Raw genomic sequence first — 11,399 nt, 5'->3', positions numbered from 1 at the left:
CCATATCTGTGAGCCGCTTCCACACGACCACAGCTCTGGTGATGTATGATGGGAGTAAGGTACAATATGTAACGTTCCATTGTGAAAGTAGTGCCAAAGCTTAATCCGACAAGCAAAAGGACAGTGTACTGTCCTATCGCTTCTCATCATATTGTCATTCCCAATGCTTTATGATTTTCTCAACAGACGCGCTCACTCACTAGGGCTCCCTCACTCTCATCTACTATGAACCTCACTCATTTGAGGTTCGGTTTTACAACTATGACTTTCTCTAAACACTACTACCATGATACTGCTGCTAACGCAATGTCGTTAAGAGCGTTCTCTCAGGAATTCAGATGTCGGTGTCGCGGCGTTGGTTGTGAGAGAATAATCGGCATTGTCCGTGAGTGAACTAGACAAGCCGAGCCACACTTCCGAGCCGGAATCGAAGCCAGGCCCTCTGCGCGGCAATCAGCTGCTCTACCACAGAGCCGCCACGCCAGTGCTTGAAGCGGTTTAAAAAAATGTACTATGCAGGCGTCATGAAGTGCGAGGAGTTGAGCTGACACACGTAATACTGGGTAGAAGAAGCGTCAAATAACAGAGAGCTGTGCTGGTACGTACGTTTGCAAGACCAGTATTTTAACAACAGCGTAGAATCCTAACAGTGTTCACGTTCTCTGAACTTGCGAACGAGTTGGTGCCTGAAAAACTCACCCCCTACAAAGCGCTCAGGTGTAATTCATTATCATCAACATCAACAGCATCAACAAAGTGGGCAGCTGTATGGGTGCGTACACTGCCTTACGTACACGTAGTAGGTACATCGCTAATTCGCACCGAGAAGCGACGTGTGGCAAACGAATGACAAGGCGATGCGAGAATGGGGCCCGATTATGCTGCCACGTTTCACTCAAGACGGTGAAGCTCAAGCGTTCTCGAAATTTTGTTACTATAATATGAACAATATGTAGTGTAATGTAACAATATGTAATGTAATGTAACGTTCTGTAATGGCGCAGTGCCTCAGGTTGTTTTACCTTCACTATAATATGAACAGCTCAAATGAAGGAAAAGGAAAAAAAATAAGGAGCAGCAGCTCACCTTCCTGTTGTCCCCTTATTTACCTGTCTCCCTTCTTTCTGCTGCTTAGTAATAACGTCACTGAGGTATGCTGGATGCTTATTTCGCACGAATCACGTAAACGGGTGATCATAGTCATTTCCAGGGCGGACTACAAAGTGTAGAGTGGAGGAAACGAATGGAATTGAATATTGAACATTTCTTTATAATTCACAGATAATTATGCCACATACTGGTGTTGATAACTGCAGAATTAAAAGCGCAAATGGAGAATGATAAGCAGTTTGAAGGTAGCAAAGTTTCACTCCGCAAGCAATGTAGGCTGCCGCACTACGTACATCCTTTTTATGACTATGGTAGCTTACTTTATTTCGACATACCTAAGGCGCAAACTGCTCCTGCATGATAGGTAGGAAATGTAAAACGAAAATCATCCAGTTGTCAACGGATCCAGTTGTCAACGAACACGGAGATCCCAGGGTTCAATCACTTATGAGCACGAGGGCACAGCAGTCTCCAATGAGGCGATGACAAGTTGACCCGACAGCGGGAAAGCCTTGTGCACGGAAGAGCAGAGGGGAGTTCGAGGAAGACGAGACGTGCAGAAGGTTGTTCCCGGACCATGCATTGAAGATGGGCCGTCGGGTTGCGCACCCCAAGCCTCCAATACTTCAACCAGCAGGAGCCTCCTGCCGTCGCGTTCCCGAGTGAGGACACCAGCCATTTTGCGCGAGCTCCAGCTCATCTCCGGCGGGCAACGTAGCAGCAGCAGCAGTTGGGTCACGGGCCCGAGCTGTGCATCGAGCTCGCTGGCCAGGTTGCCCTTGGTATCTCAGCCCGTTGCCCAGCAGCCTCCGTTTCGTCTTAGTCAATATCCAGCCCGCATCAACTCTTCAAGCTGGAGCCACCGTGTTCTGGTTGCGTATGCGTCAGCCAGCCCTTAATGATATGGTGAGACTGACCACCAGTTATTAGATGCGAAGCATCTTATGGCGGAGTTCATCCGGTGGTGGTGTGCGGCGTGACCACCTTTAATGAACATGCGCAAACCCTCTCCACTCCGACTCCCCCTTTGAAACGCGGGCCCGACATGTCGAAACGCTGCTTCGCATCGCCTCATGGTGCCCTTTAGCGGGAGATGGCGTGATTTTTTCCACCGCTCCGCCGCTCATCCGCGATGAACTATATTGCTTAGTTTAAGTGTGTGAACTAGCGTTTTGGTTGTTATTATGAACGCTTTATCGCTTGCAGTGAACTTTTTGTCAAGTGTTGGATTTAGGGCAGCTAGATGTCTTTTTTTTTTGCTTCAATTGTTTATTTAAAGTGTTCTTTGTTAAACAAGCGGCCTTCTCCTCTTTCATGCTTGGGAGGCTCAGCCACAGATAGCTATTACAAAAGTAGAAAAGAACATGTATAACAAATTTAGTTTTACACGTATTTAATTTTATACCGGGGTTATCTGAAGAAAATGACCGTGGCCTTGTATACTGACACTCGTTTAGGTGTTTCGACTCGCTATTTTACCACAAATAAGCACGTAGTACATCTTTGCAATGTTTTAATAATATCGCGCGAGCCTTGACCACTAGACATAGTAACACCTATCCTAGGCGAGAAGTGACGATATTTCCTACACGATGCGCAAGCGCAAAGAGCACGCACGTGCGCGTGTGCCGTGTGCTACGCAGTTTATTTATTTATTTATTTATTTATTTACACATACTGCAGCGCTAAGTGCGCTATGGCAGGAGTGGGATACAAAGATACGCGGAATTTTAACAAACATCAATGAAAATTATGTAAACAGGCAAACTAATACAGATGTGTGATTATACAAGGTCAAAAGTGCACAAACATGTGATGAACATGATTGAAAATAGATTAAAGAAACAATGCTACTCAAGAGATCACACCAACAGCAAATAGAGGATACATATGCTTAGAGATACATATGAACTATCAGCCTTAACTGTGTGAGCACGTTTTGAGAAAGCCGGTGTGACCCTGATCGTCGTACTGCTGATCTCGTTGCTTCTCGCCGATGTTACAAACGATCGCGTCCTGGCGTCGATGCCCGCCTGATATTATTAAAACATTGCAATGGTGTACATGCAGAAGGTCGTCTCATCAAGGGTGAACACCTCATTAGTATCGAAGACGTTATAGAAGCTGATGTTTAACGCATAATTCGAAAATTTAGAACTGTGTTCAGTGACGCCATTGTTACACTTCATAAAACGAGCATTGCTCTCGTGAAGTAGCGTAAACGCCTTAGTTTTGCCTGCGTGAGTACTAATGAGCTGTTCTCCTGAGTGTCGTCGACTGTACATGGCGCGCAGAAATAGACCAAGTCGGGAGAAATTTAAACAAAACAAAATTAAGCAAACAAAACGATATGCTGTACATATGCAAACCAAACGATATGCTGTACATATGAATAATGTCAAACGCATTAAAGTTGATGTAAAAGTCGTGCTCCACATTGACAATCTTAGCTACCTCTAAAATGCCGCACTACCCAAGTCTGTTGTATCGTTACGCAGTCACAGCGCAGTAGATGCTCTCTCTCTTTCTCTCTCCCTCTCTCTCTCTCTCTCTCTCTCTCTCTATATATATATATATATCTATATATATATATATATATATATATATATATATATATATATATATATATATATATATATATATATATATATATATATATATATATATATATATATTCTAGACGTGTCCTCTCTGAAAACGAACTTGTTTAATATTCATTTGCTAACAAAGAATACTGGCGCGTTTCATTTCACTAGTGAGAATGCGAACACTAGATGTTGCGTCATGCGCTTACATGACCTACTGAAGAAAGAAATTTGCCGAAGTATGTGTGTGAAATGGTGCAGCGCACGCATTATGGAAGTGAATTTGTTTAGGTGATTGTTCCCTTAGTCTCTGCCATTTTAGTTCCACTAGACTTTTTATAGTCTACCGTGAATTTTTACTCTTAGCAATACATTGGAGAAACCCCAACTTGTTTACAATTTTTATTAGATGTGTTGTATCTTTAAAGTCAAATATTATATTACGGTGGTGATGAATGTAAGAAGTTTTCAGGCATAAAATGTAGGCATCTCCCTGAGCATCGGGTAAATTGGAGATTACAGGAAAGAACCTGCGTCATAAAGTGGACATAATGTAGGCTGACAATGATCACTATTGAGAATCAAAATCTAGACGTCATTCTCGTTTTAAGTCAACTATATGGGGTGTTTTGGCGCTCTGAAGTGCAATGATCCCCTGTTTTATCTAGACACGCCGCCGTTGTTATCGAAATGATCAAAAGTTGAGCTTAATTATTGTATGGAAGCGTCCATTCTCCAACCTTGCGTTGGAAATATCGGTGCTTCTGGGAAAATTGCGGTGCTTCTGTGACAAGTGAACCACAACACACTCACCGCGGGAACATGGTGCTGCTTTCTATAAAGACCATAGAAACAGCAGGCTCTCGTCTTCCAGCTGGCTCCACGCTTATAATCGCATTTCAATTTATTATTAGCTGAAGATTTGAATGGCGTTTTCTTCATTTGTTGTGTATCGAAGTGGTCTATGTGCATGAGTACGTTTAGGGAAGGATTTAGCTAGGTAAAAGGTCAGCTTTGACAATTGCACCAGTTCCTACACCAAGCCGACAGCGGAGGTTTTCTTTCTAGAACGCAGCTTTTAGGCGCCGGTTTCTGCGTTGAGCGGCGTCGCTGTCGGTGGCGTAACCAATAGACATGAATATGTAACCGATAGACATGAAAAAATTATACGAGAAAAACATATCCAGGATTGAATGGGATTTGAACCCGGGCCCTCTGCGTGGCAGTTGAGTATTCTATTGAGTATTGAGGGACGCTGGTGCTTGAAACTTAGTCGCAAAAACGACCCTATACAGGCGTCATACCTGGCAAGGAATCGCGTTAAAATATGTAGTACAGCATTGCAGAAGAGCAGCATAGAGCAGCATAACAACCAGGGGTCACACAATGCTAATTGCGAAGCGAGTGGGTGGTTTAATGCTTTCCACCCACTGCAAAGTGCTCAGCCACAATTCTTCATCGTCATCAGCCGCATGCAGCATCAACCAAAGTGCACATAATACCTTACAGATGTGTAGCGGGTAGCTCGCTTATTCGCAGAAACATGAATAATGGCGTAGTTGGGGCTGTCCTACTTCACAAAAATTATGGTTTATGGCGCGTAGTCGATACCCTGCGGAAAGCCAAAACATCAAACACAGTTGGCCTTGCCCCAACACGAAGCTGCGCTCAGAATTCGCATTAAGCAGTATCTTAATGATCGGTGAATCCGAGCCTGAACGGGCTGAAAATGTGACTTTCCTGAAACGGCGTCTGCACGTTTATCATGCACTTTTGAAGCACGTCGTGCTCAAACCGCTTGCATAGGCACCATTTATAACAGGCACGTGTCGACAGGTCAGTAGATGTGAATCTTGTCAAGGGTGCTTTATTGGCAACCCTGCCTCCGGAGCGGTATGTGAGTTATGTACTGTGTGCTTACGGGTGCCTGCTTTCCCTTTAATACATTTTCCTATCGCACAACTCATACAGACAATTCACGATTTCGCTAAGGCAATTGATACTAGGGAGCGGGTTGATGTAATAGCCATAGATTTTGCCAAAGCCTTCGATAAGGTGCCCCAAAATAAGTTGATTTACAAGCTAGACACAGTTGGACTTAATACCACTCTTATAAATTGGATTAAAGCATACTTAACCGATCGCAACCAGAAGGTAAGAATGGATGGTCATGTCTCCGATTCACTGGCGATGCTCTCGGGAGTACCGCAGGAATCTGTCCGGGGACCACTCTTATTTTTGGTGTATATCAATGACATTTCTCCTATCATGGAGCCAAGTGTAAAACTGAAACTGTTCGCGGATGACTGTTTATTTTATTCTACAGTACGAAACAAGCAGGACCAAGTTAAAATTAACAGATCATTACAGGCGTTGAGCGAATGGTGCAAAAAGTGGAATATGGAAATTAATTGTTCTAAATCTATATACACACACATTACTACAAAGAAGTACCGTCTTTCGTTTTCATATACCATTGGAGATAAGTGCTTAATAAATACTGCTCAATTTAAGTATCTACGATTAACGATATCGCAAAATTTATCCTGGAACGTACACATAAACAATGTTTGTTCAAGGGCATACGGGAGGCTATGTTTCCTGCGAAAAAAAACTAGAGGATGTAACACCCGATGTGAAACTTACTGCGTACAAAACCTTTGTAAGGCCAGCTCTTGAGTACGCGTCGGTGGTATGGAGCCCTCATCAAAATTATCTAAAAAAATTAGAAAAAATTCAAAGGTACGCCGTGCGATTTATATGCTCCCGGTATCGAGGGACAGAGTCAGTCACGGAAATGCTTCGTTCTTTTAACCTGCATCTGTTAGAAACGCACAGGCGGAAAAATCGTCTGAAGCTATTATTTCAAATAATAAATGGTCAACTAAGTATTAACAAAGAAGTATACTTGCTGCCACCAGGTAAACAGAGCTCAAGAACGAACCACAACCGGACAATCCAAGCGTACATCACTCACACCGACAGGTTCAGGTACTCCTTCTTTCAGGACGTAGTTGAAATGTGGAATGAATTGCCGAAGTGTGTTGTCGAACAGGATGATTTGTCCAAATTTGAACAGACCTTGGAAGACTATCGGTGCGAGTGTACCGCTGACCTTGATGTAACCTGTATTTGTGTATTTGCGAATGAGGTTCTTTTCTGTTTTTATTACATTACCCTCTCTGTAAGGACTCTCGCAAGAGAGTTGACAGTATTGTGAAATAAATAAATAAACAAATAAATAAATAAATAAAACTACGTACATGTATAAGCGAATGCATAAGATTATACGCAGGTATGAAATTTTAAATACGTGCCATCCAACCTCACCAACACTCACTAACGGCGCGACGATGCGCAGGTTGATGTCCGCAGTTTCACTTTCGGGCTCATCTGTCGGTCTCTCACTGCTTTCCTTGGCTGCCTGCAAAGACGAAAAGTTTGATGTCTGCGAAGAGAAAACACGTATCCAACAGTTTTACCTTACTGCATGAATTTCGTGTAGTCATTTGTTTACCCCACGTGCGTTTGCGTCGCAACATTATAAGATAAAATTGCGCAGCTGGAACAGGAAGCGCAATGCTAAAGAGACAGCGGAGCTGATGGCCACCTAGCTAGCCTTGGCTGTTGCTGTTTTGCTAAGCTTTGCAAACTTATTTTTCTTTCTTTCTGCCTCTATTTCTTCCTTTTTCTCTCTTCTCTCTGTTTTCTTTCTGTAAATGTCCCTCTTCGTTTCTTTTTATTTACTCATTTCTGTCTCGCTCTGTCTTTCTATTTCTTTCTCTTTCTCGGTCTATATTTCTTTATCTTCCCTTTCTTTTTCTCTCTCTCTCTCTGTATTTGTCACTTGTCTTTCTCTCTCTCTCTCTCTCTTTGTCGCTATTTCTGTCACTCTCTCTCTTTGATTCTCTCTCTTTCTCTCCTTCTTTATGTGGTATGCTTTATTTTCTCCCTATCTTCTTTCTTTGCCCCTCACCCTCATATTGGTCCTCCTTTCCCTCAATTCATTTTCCGGCCCCCTTGCTATACTGCACTATGCAAGGTTATGCTATAATGCGCCGCTCTGCTAGCGTGCCTGGATAGCCGACAATAAAGAAAAAAAAACAAGCCTGGATAGTCGCGTCGTTAAGACGCTCCCCTTCGGATCATTGGAGGTGGATTTGAATCTCGCCTCACGAAGAAATGTTTTAGGTGCGAAGCACCTTAGGGAGGGCTCGGCTTGCCGGCGTCTAATGTCACGGTGTGTCATGTAGCGACGGTCCATCATAAAACATAAAACGCGTGTGCGCCACAAAAATTGGGTAATGCCCACTACTCGCCAAATTTCCGCTAAAAAGGAAGAAGGGAACAGTTAGTCCAACAAATAGCGGACGACGTTAGTGGAGCTGAAACACTCTGCCCACATGCCGTAGCTAACAGACACCGGCAACGTAGGGAAGAAGAAGAAGAAAAGAAAAGGAAGAAAAATAATAATAATAAGAAAAGACAGAAAAATAATAAGAAGAAAAAAAGAAAAAAAAAAGAAAATGGAAAGGAAGAAGTATAAGAAGAAGACCTAATGGTAAGCTGCGTTCCGACGACGGTAGTGGAGCGGAAACACCTTTCCTTAGATGCCCGGTTTCAGGCGTGGTACCACTAGTGCCTCACCAAAGAAATATATCTCGAAACACAGCATGCATCGCACCTCTCCAGGTTTCACGTTAGTGGGGCTGGAACACCCTTGCCTACAGGGGCGTAGCCAGAAATTTTTTTCGGGGGGGGGGGGGGGGGTTCAACACATACTTTATGTATGTTCGTGCGTGCGTTTGTATGTGTGCGTGTATACATACGCAAGCAAAACTGAAAAATTTCGGGGGGGGGGGGTTGAACCACCCCCCGCCCCCTTGGCTACGCCCCTGCTTGCCTACATGCTTCGCACGTCCCCAGTTTTATGTACAGACACTAAGTGACCATCTGCCCTAATAAACACAAAGCCATATCGTCTAGCTGTCAGAATCATCCCTCATGTTCTCCTTAAACTTCTCTCATTCTCTACCTTCATTTCTCTTTTTTTCTCTCTTTCTCATTTTCTCTCTGTAATTGTTGTCTAGCACGTCAGCATTATTGCATCTCGCGCCAGACAAATCGGCGCCTGTGTTCTTGGAAAGAAACAGAAGATGAAGAGGAGGAAGACGATGAAGAAGAGGACGAAGATAGCGTGTGCCGGTTTATGATGAAGATGGTCATTTTCTCTTCGCAGCTCACGAACTAACGGCCGCCTTAAGCAGCTTCTGAGCCACGTAGCGCCTTTCAAATTATCTTTTATCATTTGGTCGAGATGTGGGAACGCTCACGCTTTGTTTTGTAAGCGGTGGAGCTTGAACCTAAGGGGGGCACAATTCACGTCAATACATTTGCAAATGCATGCGAAGAACTTCTTTGGCGGACAAGCCTAGTTGATTTCTCTCGGCTTTTCGTAGTCTAGAACACTGCTCGGTCGTTATTTTCCAGCTCAACTACTCCTGACACACAACCTAAAATCTTGTTAATCACATTAGGTTGACAAATAACAGTGGTCGTGAAAAAATACTTCGCTACCTCTAATTACTGACTGGTAATTGTAAATATAAGTATTACACAGGTATCATTCACGTAGTGCGGCTAATTATTTATTTCATTTTTTTTTTCGGCATACTGTTAACCCTTCGTTCAATATCGCGACAAGGAGCGTGCAAAGAATAAAAGTTTCATATACAAGTACATTTCACGACGGTCGACTAAAACGTCACAGCATACTGGCGAAAATGCTCCTCTATGAATATTTGACAATAGGATCCATCACCTCTTCCTGTCCCCATCATCATTTTATAACTCTTTTTCCCCCTTCCCCTTTTCCCCTGTGCAGAGTAGCAGGCTAGAGCGCTCAAGCTCAGGCCGACCTCTCTGCCTTCTAATAAATTCGCTCTATCTATCGGATCCATCATTTCACTGTGCAGCGTCTCCTGGCAAACTGTTCCGTAAGTTAATAGCATCAGGCAAAAAAAAAAAAAAAATGGCTCAGCTTTCACTAGTGGCGTAAGGCTGGAACCATCAGAGGAGCTACTGTTGGACCTAGCTAAGTTTTGCTGGTATTGCCAAGCTTGTGCAGAGAGGCTAAGTTTTTGCTAGTAGTTCTAAGTATGCCTAGATTTAGCTAGAATGGGCTAGATATGTCCCGCGACTACTTGTTCCGTGATGTGATTTTAGTCACGTCATAAGCTGTTACGTGGTTCTTGGTGGGAACATGTCACGTCGCTCTGTGTTACGTGATTTATGGAGAGACATGTCACCTGACCAACTATTACGCGATGTTGCGTGATTTTAGGCTCGCGACAAAATTTTACGTGATTTTTAGTCCCGTGTCTAGATGTTGCGTGACGGTACGCGACTTTAAGTCACGCGAGTAGTCACATGATATTACATAATTCTAGTCACGTCGCTAGTTGTCAAAGTACGTGATTTTAGTCACGTGAGTGTTATGTCGTTTTTATTCACGTGACTGGATGTTACATGATTTTAGTCACGTGACTACTTATTGCGTGATGCTTCGCACTAGTCATGTCAATCCTGAAGGGGATGCGGAGCTGGGCGGCCTCATTTGTTTCTCTTTATTTTGCGATTTCTTCCTTCCTTTCTTTGTCTCTTTTTTTTTCATCTCTCTGTTCACTCTGTATTTTTGGATCTGTCTATTTCTACTTTTGTCTTTCTGTCTTCATGTATTTCTTTGTCTTTCTCACTCTTTCTGTCTTTCTCGTTCTGGCCCTTCTTTCTTTCTCTCTCTCTATTTATCGCTTCCTTTTTCTTTCTATCTCTTTCTCTTTCTTTATATATGTATCTATCTTACTTTCTCTTTCTGTATTTTTCCGTTTGCTTTTCCCCTTCTCTTTTTGCTATGCTTTACTTTCTCCACTCCTCCTTTCTCTCCTCCTAGCTCTCACTTCCTTTTCCCGCCACTTTTCCCGTCACTTTAGGACGCTCGCCTTCAGATTGGGGGGTAGGCGGGTTCGAATCAAGCTGCCGCACCGGAAATATTTTTTCGCCATAATTTTCTCTTTCTTTATATCTTTTTTTTTTTTGCTGCCTCTCTGTTTCTGTTTGTCTGTTTATCTCTATCACTGTACTCGTTCTCTCCTCTCAACAATCAGGGGTGAGAGGAGACAACAATCAGGAGAGACCCATCAGGCCGCGCCGGAGATATCGGCGCACGTGTTTTGAGGCTTCACTCAGAACACGTGCGCCAAAGGCGACGACGAAGTCGAGCATGTACCGGATCATGATGATGATAATTACTCTTCGCACTACCAGGTGCAACGAAAAGCTTAAGGAGCTCAGTGCGCGTTGGCAATGAGCCCAAAATCAATGCGCGTTCGCATCGTTTCCACAATGATGGTGTGAGACGTTAGCTGGCATTGTTTGTGAAGCTCATGCTTTACATATGTGTCTACGGTTATTTTTAGTTTTGCAGGCTATATATGAAAGAAAAAGAAAACTATTCCACCTGACAATTCTGTTATCTTCATTCTAACAGTTCCAAATCGCATTCTTTGAACGTGCGCTTCACCCGATCTGTACGCCTATGTTTCGATCATACAAAATGTGCAGAGATGCGCTGAATACGTACACTTTCTTTATTAACAGCACTTCCAATGCGCACCTCAAACTGCATAAGCGTATTGTAGAACTGGG

At 43.3% G+C, this 11,399-nt stretch overlaps 1 long non-coding RNA gene across 1 annotated transcript; it reads left to right on the top strand.

The window, feature by feature from the left end:
- Window positions 1-6,748: 6,748 nt before the first annotated feature.
- Window positions 6,749-6,929, top strand: LOC125756694 (uncharacterized). Its single transcript, XR_007414691.1, has 2 exons — window positions 6,749-6,791; window positions 6,847-6,929. It is a non-coding gene; the product is annotated as an uncharacterized LOC125756694 (long non-coding RNA).
- The last annotated feature ends 4,470 nt before the right edge of the window (window positions 6,930-11,399 follow it).

Source organism: Rhipicephalus sanguineus, unplaced genomic scaffold (genome assembly GCF_013339695.2).
Source record: "Rhipicephalus sanguineus isolate Rsan-2018 unplaced genomic scaffold, BIME_Rsan_1.4 Seq484, whole genome shotgun sequence".
In the NCBI taxonomy this organism is placed as follows: domain Eukaryota; kingdom Metazoa; phylum Arthropoda; class Arachnida; order Ixodida; family Ixodidae; genus Rhipicephalus; species Rhipicephalus sanguineus.
The sequence above is the reverse complement of the archived record's forward strand: the minus strand, read 5'-3'. Positions and strand labels throughout refer to the sequence as shown.